This window comes from Euprymna scolopes, chromosome 24 (genome assembly GCF_053919585.1).
Source record: "Euprymna scolopes isolate OS-2025 chromosome 24, ASM5391958v1, whole genome shotgun sequence".
NCBI lineage: Eukaryota > Metazoa > Mollusca > Cephalopoda > Sepiida > Sepiolidae > Euprymna > Euprymna scolopes.
In genome coordinates, this window is record NC_136505.1 from 105,206,910 (window position 1) to 105,219,618 (window position 12,709).

At 35.9% G+C, this 12,709-nt stretch overlaps 1 protein-coding gene and 1 non-coding gene across 2 annotated transcripts in view; both read right to left on the reverse strand.

Moving 5' to 3' along the window:
* Positions 1-12,709, reverse strand: part of LOC145246541 (ribitol-5-phosphate xylosyltransferase 1-like) — a 565,148-nt gene that overhangs the window by 127,996 nt on the left and 424,443 nt on the right. The window lies entirely within an intron of this gene.
* On the reverse strand, positions 6,024-6,228 carry LOC145247007 (U2 spliceosomal RNA). The gene has a single exon (XR_013863207.1). It is a non-coding gene; the product is annotated as a U2 spliceosomal RNA (small nuclear RNA).

Consider the following 12,709-nt stretch of genomic DNA (forward strand, 5'->3'; position numbering starts at 1 on the left):
GGTAGAATTCTGTGGAATAATTCACAAATGGGTGCAAGGAAAAAAGGGAATGAGTTCAAATAATATAAGAAAGATAAAATGTGTGTAGAAAAAATGGAGAGATTTTAGAAAAACGCGGCTGTCAAGGCTGGATTAAGAAAAATTGAAAAATTATATATATATATATATATATGATTAGTTTTTTTGGAAGAAGAATTCCAGCAGAGTGCTCAATTAAAAGGAAAATCCAAATTTTAAGAGCGTACTTATATTTTGTGTACAGAAAGTTGTTAGTTGAGACAGGTCATTGGTACCGTCGGTTTCAAGCCCGATAATAAGGCCCGTTTAAGGTATCCTTATCGAGCTCTCTTCAGCCAATATTCGAATATTGGCTGAAGAGAGCTCGATAAGGATACCTTAAACGGGCCTTATTATCGGGCTTGAAACCGACGGTACCAATGACCTGTCTCAACTAACAACTTTCTGTACACAAAATATATATATATATATATATATATATATATATTTCCTCCTGTATCAGAAAACACGCTATGTGATATACGTATATCTGTACGTGATGTTGCCAAGCTAATCAAAAACCTTGATTCCAGTAAAGCAACTGGCCCTGACGGTATTCCAATTATAGTACTCAAAAAACTTCAACCTGAACTAGCGCCCATACTTACAAAACTGTTTAAACATTGTCTTAAGGAGAATAGTTTCCCATCTCCCTGGAAAATTTCATCAGTATGCCCTGTATTTAAGAATTCAGGTGATCGCTCATCCCCCTCTCAGTACAGGCCAATAAGTCTCCTGTGCGTCATGAGTAAGTTGCTGGAATCTGTGTTAAATACAGAAGTAATCAACCATCTCAACAAAAATAACCTTCTTAGTGACACTCAATATGGTTTCCGTTCTGCTAGATCTACAGCAGATGTGCTTACAGTTATATCTCATAGGATTAGCAAATCTCTCGACGGAGGCAACCTTTCTAGGGCAATTGCTCTTGACATATCTAAGGCCTTTGATAGGGTATGGCATAAAGGTTTACTTCATAAGATCTCTAGATATGGTATTGCTGGAAATGTCTTCTCAATTATTAAATCATTTCTTTCTGATAGGTTCATAAGAGTAGTAGTTGAGGGGCAAAAATCAGAAGCTCACATTATTAATGCCGGTGTCCCTCAGGGGTCCATCCTGGGCCCAACTCTTTTCCTGATCTACATTAATGATCTTCCAAATCACATCCTTACATCATTTGTAGACATCTATGCTGACGACACTACCATTTATGGTAGCACATCTAAGACAGTAAACGACCAAGTTCTCTCCAATTCTCTCTCCTCTGATCTTGAGCACGTAGTACAATGGGGTAAAGAATGGCTGGTTACTTTTAATGCATCTAAAACCAAGCTTCTCTCTTTACATCATCAACATTCTGATCCACATCTGACATCAATTGAAATGAATGGCTCTCGTCTTCAGGAGGCCTCAAGTTTTGACAAACTTCTTGGCTTGACCATTACTCCTGATCTTAAATGGAACACGTACATCAAATCTGTTGCCAAGGCCGCTGGAAAAATGGTGGGATCTTTCTATCGATCCAGTAGATATCTCACTGCTGATGCTATTCTCTATCTATATAAAAGCCAGGTACGTCCAAGGATGGAATACTGTTGCCACATCTGGGCAGGAGCTGCTAGAAAGGACTTGGCCTGCCTTGATAGAGTTCAAAATAGACTTCGTAGCCTCGTAGGAGATGTCCTTTTCTCTTCCTTGCAACCTTTATCTCACAGAAGAGATGTTGCGAGTTTGTCTCTGATGTATCGTTATTTTCATGGAAAGTGTTCGAATGAGCTTCAATCTATGGTCCCCCCTCGCCAAACTTTCACAAGAAACACTCGTCTAGCTGTAAACACTATCAATAATTCCCCCCACTCTTTATCTGTGCCTAAACCTAAACGTAGATTCCATGAACAAAGCTTTTTTCTTAGAACTGCACGCCTGTGGAATTGTCTTCCGTTTTCCTGCTTTCCGGCTGACTACAATATGGTTGTCTTCAAGTCTAACGTAAATAAGTTCTTGATGAGCCGTTCCATATAAGTTATCAACTTTACCAAATTTTCATTACTAATGATTACTATAATGTCCAATTTCTACTGTACACTCTTTAACCCTTATCCTTGAGTGGCCTCTTGGCCTTGATAATGTGGTGATGCTTATGTAAAAAAAAAAAAATATATATATATATATATATATATATATATATATATATAGAGAGAGAGAGAGAGAGAGAGATAAAAAAGGAACAAGCCAAGTTATGTAAGTTATGTGTTCATCTGTTCATCAACGTTTCGTCTTTATTTCACCCAGAGGAAGTCTCAAAATAAAGACGAAATGTTGATGAACACATAAGTTGGTTTGTTCCTTTTTTATTTCTCTATTTTGCCTTAATACTATTTCCATTATTCGCATCATATATATATATATATATATATATATATATATGTCATCCACATACAGTAAAGTTTTGCTGTATCACAGCTCATCAGTGCAGTTAGACAGGCAACTACCTCAAGCCAGGATCGAAACCCGACCATCTATACGACAGTCAAGGCTTCTAACCATTACACTAATCGGCTGTTACTGTGCGGGTAGTGAATTAACGATGTTTTGACAGTCTGAATACCTAAGCTCAATTTGTTTGCATATATATATATATATATATGTGTGTGTGTGTGTGTGTGTGTGTGTGTGTGTGTGTGTATAACAGAAGCATGGGAAGCAACATATCAAAATGGAAGCTAGGGAGGCCATAAAGGGCGGTCACATGCTGGTCTCCCTTGTCGGATTTGAAACCGACAGTATATATGTTATCCTGATCTTCTATAATAAATATATATACATATACATATACATATATATATAAAATATATATGGCGATTAAGCTACACTGAATATTCTGCGTTTCATCCACTATAGGATTCGTCAGGCTTATGCGCGAATTCTGTGGTTGCTTCTTGTTTTTATATATGTTGAGGATTTTTAGTTAGCCAATCAGCTTTCTAGTATCCACCGCGTCCCTTCCTATCAGCCAATGGGCATGCATTTTATCGAACAAAGGATCTGTTTTAGAACTAGGTTAGTGGTTTGAGGTAGACGTTTTCCTTTCTTCTTTTTTTTTTTTTTTTTTTGATATATATAAATATACCTATGTGTACACACATATATATTAAAAATAGGCATTTATAGAAATATATTGTATTTTTTTAACATATCGTTTCCATTTATTCCAGTTCATATAAGTATAAAAGAGATTTACAAAATAAAACAATCAAAAAGCGGGGGGGGGGCAGGGAGTAAACGGATTTGATACCAAACATTTGATTCAAGAAGATTAATTCAAAAGAAAAAATATTATCAACACAAAAAATAAATAAAATAAAATAAATAAAAAATTACACACACACACACAAAATCTGTCTAATTAAAATAAAAATTCCAACGGGGGAAAAAAAAAAAAAAAAAAAAATTTTTAAATGATTTTTATCCAAAAGTTTTACTTTGTGTTTTGCTTAATCGATTCAAATCTTCGGAGTTTTCCATTAAGCAAGAAGCAAATACGCGAGAAGCAGCCGCAGCAGCAACTAACACGACAAAACCTGGCTTTTTGCTTTTAAGTTCTGTAAACGGTTTTCAATCTTGCCGAGAGACGACGATTAAAAATGCTTCCTTGGCAAATTGAAATTTATCAAAGTTGTTGCCTTATTTTCACACAAAAAAGTCAATAAACACTTATTTCCTTTAATAATTACAAGAAACAAAGCCAATATTCGACCATGCATGGAACATTGCTGCCATGTCTGTGTTGGTGCGTATCGGCCATTAGTCTCTCGCTATTATACAGGGTTAAAAAAAAAAAAAAAAAAAGAGTCGCCAACCTAATATAATAACCTAAAAAAAACGACCCTGGTGTTTAAAAAAAGAAGAAGAAGAAGAAGAAATAATAATAAGTTACGCACTGTCAGCCAAACTCCAAACTCTGTCCCATCGCCGAAATGCGGCATCCCTGTGCCTATTTTACAAGTAATTTAATGGTTCGTGTTCGGGCGAATTCAATGCAATTGTACCCCTGACAAACCAGACAAGCAGCAAAATACCACCCTTACACTTTAAAGATCCATAGATGTCCTAAAGCTTTCTACTCAAAATAGCTTCTTCTCTCGAAATGCTAGGCTTTGAAATTCCCTCTCAAGCCCGTTTCCCTGACATTCAGAAGTTTAAGTGTATTGTGAACGGATATCTTGCTGCCAAACTCCCTACATCGTGTCCCAGCAAATTTGGTCCCTGTTAGTAGCCCCTTACGATTTAGTGGTACTCTACCTTGTTTGGGGTGAATAAACAGCATGAAACTGGTGCTACTAGAACAGGCTGTCTGAAGATATTGGCTTCCTGAGACGAAATGCACCTAACATTGATTTGTTTTTGTTTTTCTACTTTTTTTCTACTTCTTTTCGCAAAACTTAATTATTTCTCAAAAAAAAAAAAAAAAAAAAAAAACACCTTTCCATCCTTTTTCCTTCTTCCCCTTTTTCTTTCTATCTTCTCCACTTCCTGACTGGTTTCCTAACTTAAAATGTACCCAACATTAATACTGTAACCCTTTTCCTTCTTCCATTGCAAAACTCATTCATGTTCTGCATGGAAGAGAACAAAAACGATAAAATCCACTATAAAACAACCAAACCAAACACTACAAACTATTGATTAAAGGTACAAAAACTTGAAGAATAAAAATCTTCTACAAAATAACTGGATGCAACATGAATACTATTTCCAAAATAACTGGATTCGGCATTCAATAACCAGAAAAGGTTGATATGCCGTAAAACAACCAAACCAAGCAGTATTTAAAAAAAAAAAAAAAAATTTTAATCACATGAACTTTATTTCAGGATTTAAGAGTGAAGAGGGTTCTAAATTCAAACGAGAATCTCTCTTCTCCCTCCTCCCTCCCTGCCTATGTTACCATATCTCCTCCTTTCTTACGGTTTATTCCCTAGCTCCCTCTCTTTCTATCTCCCTTCTTCCGACTGATACCTCCTCTTTTTCTTTCTCTTTACCCCAGCTTATTTCCCTTTCTTTCTCTTTATCCATCTTCCAGGTTACTTTCCTCTTTCGACTAATCCCCCCCCCTCTCTCTCTCTCTCTCTCTCTCTCTCTCTCTCTCTCTCTCTCTCTCTCTCTCTCTTCCTACTTATTTCCCTCACACTTTTCCTCCTTTCCCTATTCCGGCTTACACCCACCTCTATCTTTTCTTCTGGCTTACCCGCCTCTTTCTCTTTCTTTTTCTCTCCCTTTTTCAGCATCTAACTATTCCTCCATCTTCCAACTTATTTCCATCCACTCTCTTTCACCCCTACCCCTAATTTTCTCCTTCTTTTCGTTCGTCTTATCTCTATTCTTCTTCGTCCGACATCTTTCTCTTCGTATTTCGCTGCTCCTTCTATTCTTTCTTCCCATCCGATGTATCTTCCACTATTCCTCGCTAATCATTCCTAAACTTCTTCCGGTCCTTTATTACTTTGCCGTATCTACTTATTTTCATTCACCAGCATTAAAATAACGCCCCCCCCCCTTCCCACCGTTAAAATCTTCTAATTTCAATTCCCATAATTCCTTTCATCACTGCTATTTAAAATCATCTCCTCACAATTAAACCGACCATTAGCTAAGAGAAAAGAAATTGAAATAAATAAAAATACTCTTCACAACAAGTTAAAATTGACACAAATTATGCGCATAAATTCCGAACACTTTCCATTGACACGAGACGTGGACACATTACGTTGGCTTTCGGGTGAAGGGGGGGGGGTATGAATATTGGAGGATGACAAAATGGAAAATGATGAAGATGGATCACATTGAGGTTTCAGGATGTGACGTCAAAGAATCCCTCAAACCTTCTTTGGAAATGGAAAACCAATGTCATTTTACTATTACGTTTCTGAATTTTTGAGATGAGGATTGATTATTTGGAATCTTCAGATTATTGTACCTATTCACAATGCCTCCCCACGAGACAGAGTTAGACACCAGGGTCGTTTTTTAACGTGGAGAAAAGGTACAAAAATAAAAATTGTCTCAGTCGTGAAGGATTTCTCCTCCACCGAAAGAGAACAAGAAAATGAAGTGCAGCATCTGAAGAACAGATACTACACTTTGATCTTGACCAAAAGGCCAAGATATTGTTCTCAACTTTTTACAGCGTTTCAGCCGAGGTAACCTCCGACCTTCTTCAGGTGTATTTTATTGAACTCGAGAATGTTTCTGTCGAACTCGGGAATTTGAAGTAAATAAAGGGTTCCGTTCGAAATTTTGTTCATGAGGAGTAGCATGCTCTTGATCCATCAACCATGACTGGATAGATGCCCTAAGTAATTCACATCTTGCCGTTTTTAACAACGTTTCAGTCGATCTAACCTCCGACCTTCTTCAGGTGCATCTTGTCGAACTCGAGAATTTTTCTGGTGAACTCGGGATTTTCGAATGGAACTCTTTATTTACTTCACGGGGGTAAGATGCTCTTGTTCCGTCAGCCATGACTCGATAGAAATTCTAATTAATCAGCTGCGTTTAAAAACGTAAGTTTTCATTTAACCTACGAGTTATTTCCCTTTAAGCTATGAAATTTTATTTCCCTGTTTGAATTTCACAGATGAAGCTGGCTATGTTTTAGGCATCCAAAAATCAAAATATGGTCAACTTTCAGGAAAATAGTATTAACTTAGAATATTTGATGTAACTAAACCATCCGCCCGGCAATATATTTGTACCTAGCAATGCCAGGTATGTACAGCTAGGAGTTATATATATATATATATATATATATATATATATATATATATATATATATATAAAATACTTTTTAATGGAAATCGTTCCAGACAATGCATTAAACCACTTGATGTGATAAGCTTAAGAAAATACGATTTCAAGGTAAAAAAACAAAAAACTACCGAACGATAAGTGTTTGATGGATAGATTCTGACCAGAAAATCAGCAATTTTTCACCCTTTGTCAGAAATATCATAGAATATGGAGGCAAAAGAACAAAATTAGGGTGTGAGAGTTACGAGGCTGCCGAAAGTAAACCTAAGGTACACTTTCTATAGTCCTAGTTTTAGCAATAGACTTTCTATAGTCCTAGTTTTAGCAATAGACTTTCTATAGTCCTAGTTTTAGCAACAGACTTTCTATAGTCCTAGTTTTAGCAATAGACTTTCTATAGTCCTAGTTTTAGCAATAGACTTTCTATAGTCCTAGTTTTAGCAACAGACTTTCTATATTCCTAGTTTTAGCAACAGACTTTCTATAGTCCTAGTTTTAGCAACAGACTTTCTATAGTCCGAGTTTTAGCAATAGACTTTCTATAGTCCGAGTTTTAGCAATAGACTTTCTATAGTCCGAGTTTTAGCAATAGACTTTCTATAGTCCGAGTTTTAGCAATAGAATTTCTATAGTCCTAGTTTTAGCAATAGACTTTCTATAGTCCTAGTTTTAGCAATAGACTTTCTATAGTCCTAGTTTTAGCAATAGACTTTCTATAGTCCTAGTTTTAGCAATAGACTTTCTATAGTCCTAATTTTAGCAACAGACTTTCTATAGTCCTAGTTTTAGCAATAGACTTTCTATAGTCCTAGTTTTAGCAATAGACTTTCTATAGTCCGAGTTTTAGCAATAGACTTTCTATAGTCCTAGTTTTAGCAACAGACTTTCTATAGTCCGAGTTTTAGCAACAGACTTTCTATAGTCCTAGTTTTAGCAATAGACTTTCTATAGTCCTAGTTTTAGCAATAGACTTTCTATAGTCCTAGTTTTAGCAATAGACTTTCTATAGTCCTAGTTTTAGCAATAGACTTTCTATAGTCCCAGTTTTAGCAACAGACTTTCTATAGTCCTAGTTTTAGCAACAGACATTCTATAGTCCGAGTTTTAGCAACAGACTTTCTATAGTCCTAGTTTTAGCAACAGACTTTCTATAGTCCGAGTTTTAGCAACAGACTTTCTATAGTCCTAGTTTTAGCAATAGACTTTCTATAGTCCTAGTTTTAGCAATAGACTTTCTATAGTCCTAGTTTTAGCAACAGACTTTCTATAGTCCTAGTTTTAGCAATAGACTTTCTATAGTCCTAGTTTTAGCAATAGACTTTCTATAGTCCTAGTTTTAGCAATAGACTTTCTATAGTCCTAGTTTTAGCAATAGACTTTCTATAGTCCTAGTTTTAGCAATAGACTTTCTATAGTCCTAGTTTTAGCAATAGACTTTCTATAGTCCTAGTTTTAGCAATAGACTTTCTATAGTCCGAGTTTTAGCAATAGACTTTCTATAGTCCTAGTTTTAGCAACAGACTTTCTATAGTCCGAGTTTTAGCAACAGACTTTCTATAGTCCGAGTTTTAGCAACAGACTTTCTATAGTCCTAGTTTTAGCAATAGACTTTCTATAGTCCTAGTTTTAGCAATAGACTTTCTATAGTCCTAGTTTTAGCAATAGACTTTCTATAGTCCTAGTTTTAGCAATAGACTTTCTATAGTCCTAGTTTTAGCAATAGACTTTCTATAGTCCCAGTTTTAGCAACAGACTTTCTATAGTCCTAGTTTTAGCAACAGACATTCTATAGTCCGAGTTTTAGCAACAGACTTTCTATAGTCCTAGTTTTAGCAACAGACTTTCTATAGTCCGAGTTTTAGCAACAGACTTTCTATAGTCCTAGTTTTAGCAATAGACTTTCTATAGTCCTAGTTTTAGCAATAGACTTTCTATAGTCCTAGTTTTAGCAATAGACTTTCTATAGTCCTAGTTTTAGCAATAGACTTTCTATAGTCCTAGTTTTAGCAACAGACATTCTATAGTCCGAGTTTTAGCAACAGACTTTCTATAGTCCTAGTTTTAGCAACAGACTTTCTATAGTCCGAGTTTTAGCAACAGACTTTCTATAGTCCTAGTTTTAGCAATAGACTTTCTATAGTCCTAGTTTTAGCAATAGACTTTCTATAGTCCGAGTTTTAGCAACAGACTTTCTATAGTCCTAGTTTTAGCAACAGACTTTCTATAGTCCGAGTTTTAGCAATAGACTTTCTATAGTCCTAGTTTTAGCAACAGACTTTCTATAGTCCTAGTTTTAGCAACAGACTTTCTATAGTCCTAGTTTTAGCAACAGACTTTCTATAGTCCTAGTTTTAGCAATAGACTTTCTATAGTCCGAGTTTTAGCAATAGACTTTCTATAGTCCTAGTTTTAGCAACAGACTTTCTATAGTCCGAGTTTTAGCAATAGACTTTCTATAGTCCGAGTTTTAGCAACAGACTTTCTATAGTCCTAGTTTTAGCAATAGACTTTCTATAGTCCTAGTTTTAGCAACAGACTTTCTATAGTCCGAGTTTTAGCAACAGACTTTCTATAGTCCTAGTTTCAGCAACAGACTTTCTATAGTCCTAGTTTTAGCAACAGACTTTCTATAGTCCTAGTTTTAGCAACAGACTTTCTATAGTCCTAGTTTTAGCAACAGACTTTCTATAGTCCGAGTTTTAGCAACAGACTTTCTATAGTCCGAGTTTTAGCAACATACTTTCTATAGTCCGAGTTTTAGCAATAGACTTTCTATAGTCCGAGTTTTAGCAACAGACTTTCTATAGTCCTAGTTTTAGCAACAGACTTTCTATAGTCCTAGTTTTGCAATAGACTTTCTATAGTCCGAGTTTTAGCAATAGACTTTCTATAGTCCTAGTTTTAGCAATAGACTTTCTATAGTCCTAGTTTTAGCAACAGACTTTCTATAGTCCGAGTTTTAGCAATAGACATTCTATAGTCCTAGTTTTAGCAACAGACTTTCTATAGTCCGAGTTTTAGCAACAGACTTTCTATAGTCCTGGTTTTAGCAATAGACTTTCTATAGTCCTAGTTTTAGCAACAGACTTTCTATAGTCCTAGTTTTAGCAACAGACTTTCTATAGTCCTAGTTTTAGCAACAGACTTTCTATAGTCCGAGTTTTAGCAACAGACTTTCTATAGTCCGAGTTTTAGCAATAGACTTTCTATAGTCCTAGTTTTAGCAACAGACTTTCTATAGTCCTAGTTTTAGCAACAGACTTTCTATAGTCCTAGTTTTAGCAACAGACTTTCTATAGTCCTAGTTTTAGCAACAGACTTTCTATAGTCCTAGTTTTAGCAACAGACTTTCTATAGTCCTAGTTTTAGCAACAGACCTTCTATAGTCCGAGTTTTAGCAACAGACTTTCTATAGTCCTAGTTTTAGCAACAGACTTTCTCTAGTCCGAGTTTTAGCAACAGACTTTCTATAGTCCGAGTTTTAGCAATAGACTTTCTATAGTCCTAGTTTTAGCAACAGACTTTCTATAGTTCTAGTTTTAGCAATAGACTTTCTATAGTCCTAGTTTTAGCAATAGACTTTCTATAGTCCTAGTTTTAGCAACAGACATAACAAATATTGAACAAACGGGTCATGGGTGATTTTAGCAAAGTATAATTTTATCCAAGTCTCTTGGACACAACACCAAAAGTGAGAATGAGGGCATTAAATTAGAGAATGACAGAATGAATCGATTTACTAATACAGGGGGGAACGATAAAGTTGTCGTCCTAAAGAAAACAACACTACAGCTTTATTTTAAAACTTTTATTGAAATTTTTTTATTTTTTTATTTATTTCAATTTCTTTTCTCTTAGCTAATGCTCAGCTTAATTGTGAGGAGATGTTTTTATTTTATTCAGGTCACTTGATCATGTAGTAGAGCTGACATCTTTTCAATGTAGCCATCTTACTGTCTTAATATGGGTCCAGAACTGGGAGCATGCCTTTTCCACAAGCGCCGACGGGAACTCTGTGAATATTTAGCGATCGGGCTGGTTTTAGTGTTGTGGGAGATCCTGTTGGTGATGTTCTCGACATATGACCAAATGAAATAGTCCAGCAGATTCAGGGGGGGGCAGTGAGAGAAGAGTACAAAGTCGCAGCACTCCTTCTGAAGCCAAGCCTGGGTCTCTTTGGACTTGTGGGCCGGTACTAAGTCTTGCTGTCACACCCAGGGTCTGTCAGTGGTCACGTGATGGCACCAGGGAATCACCACACTCTTCATCACATCCAGGTACACTTTGGTGTTGACTTTCAAGCCGACTTCAAAGATGTGAGGTGGCATGATGTGGCCCTCACTGTAAACCACACCAAAGACCATAACTGTGGGCTGTCCGATGCATTGAGCTGTGCTCTCAAGTGTTGAACCATCTGGATTTGCATTTTGAGGGCGCTGGCAATGGTCCTGGTGTCATAACTTGGATTAGTAGGAAGCACGAGTTGTACAGCAAGGTATCACAAATCTCGCTCGTTGAACATGGTGCCACTTTCAGACATGATAGAAGGTTCCTATCGCTCTTGGGATTTGAACACAACTGGCCAACTAGTAGATGGTCTGCAACAAAAAAGAAAACCGGTTTTTATCTAATGGAAATGGAATCATATGGACTTTTCTAGGGCGACAGTTTTATCATTCCACCCTGTATTCAACAAAAAATTAAAACTCTCACACTTTACAAAGCTCATTTATATGCATGAGCGTATCAGTGTGATTGGCTATAATTCCATTTCTACTTAAAGACCTGTCGTGCACATTGGCAGCATTAAAGGTGAATTTATGACTAAATTCTTAAACATTAATAACAATGAATGGCCACAAAAAAATAAATATTTTAATAGGCGAAGGAGGAGGGAGTGAAAATCTTTTAAAAAATGCACCGGCTAATTTTATTTTAATGAAGAGAAATCGAATATTGATTAAGACGATTCTTCAAATAAGAAACAGGAAAAAAGAAAAATGAATCCAAACTAATTTATGTTCATTTTCACATTATGGATATTAGGAAAACAAAGAAAAACGAAACCGTTTATTGTAAAGATGCGTCCATTCAGTGTGTGCTGATATTTGAAAATTTTCGCATTAAAGAGCCATGAATATATATATATATATATATATATATATATATATATATATATATATATATATATACTAGCAGTTCAGCCCGGCTTTGCTTGGGCCTTATGTACTGTTCATAACCCTGACCTCTTGGCAGACAAATTTTTGCCCAAAAATTGATTAAAATGTTTGCTGTATAAATACCCTTTATGTAAAATTTCAAATGTAGACCCAAAAATTGGCTAAATAGTTTGCTAGAGACCGCAAAGGTTCAATCTTGTGAAATTTGAACCCTTGGCAGCCAAATTTTCGGCAAAAAAAAAAAAAAACGATTAAAAAGCTTACCCTATGTCTGAATACAGTTTATGTAAAATTTCAAATGTTCAGACCAAAAATTGGCTGAGTAATTTGGTAGAGACCACAGAGGTCAACATTTTTTTTAACTTTGACCCTATATTTGACCCCATAACATTTGTTTTGGGCTCAAATCAAGTTAAAAAGTTTGATCCATGTCCAAGTAACCTATAGCTAAAATTTCAATTGTTTATACCCAAAATTAGCGAAGGAGTTTGGTAGAGTTCTCAAAGGTCAAATCGTTGAACTTTGACCACTTGACAGCCAAATTTCTGGCCAAAAACCGATTAAAAAGATTTTATGTACAATCTCGAGTCTGTAGACTGAAAATTGACAGAGTAGTTTGGTAGGGAAATGTACACATAGAGACAATTTCACTGATGGTG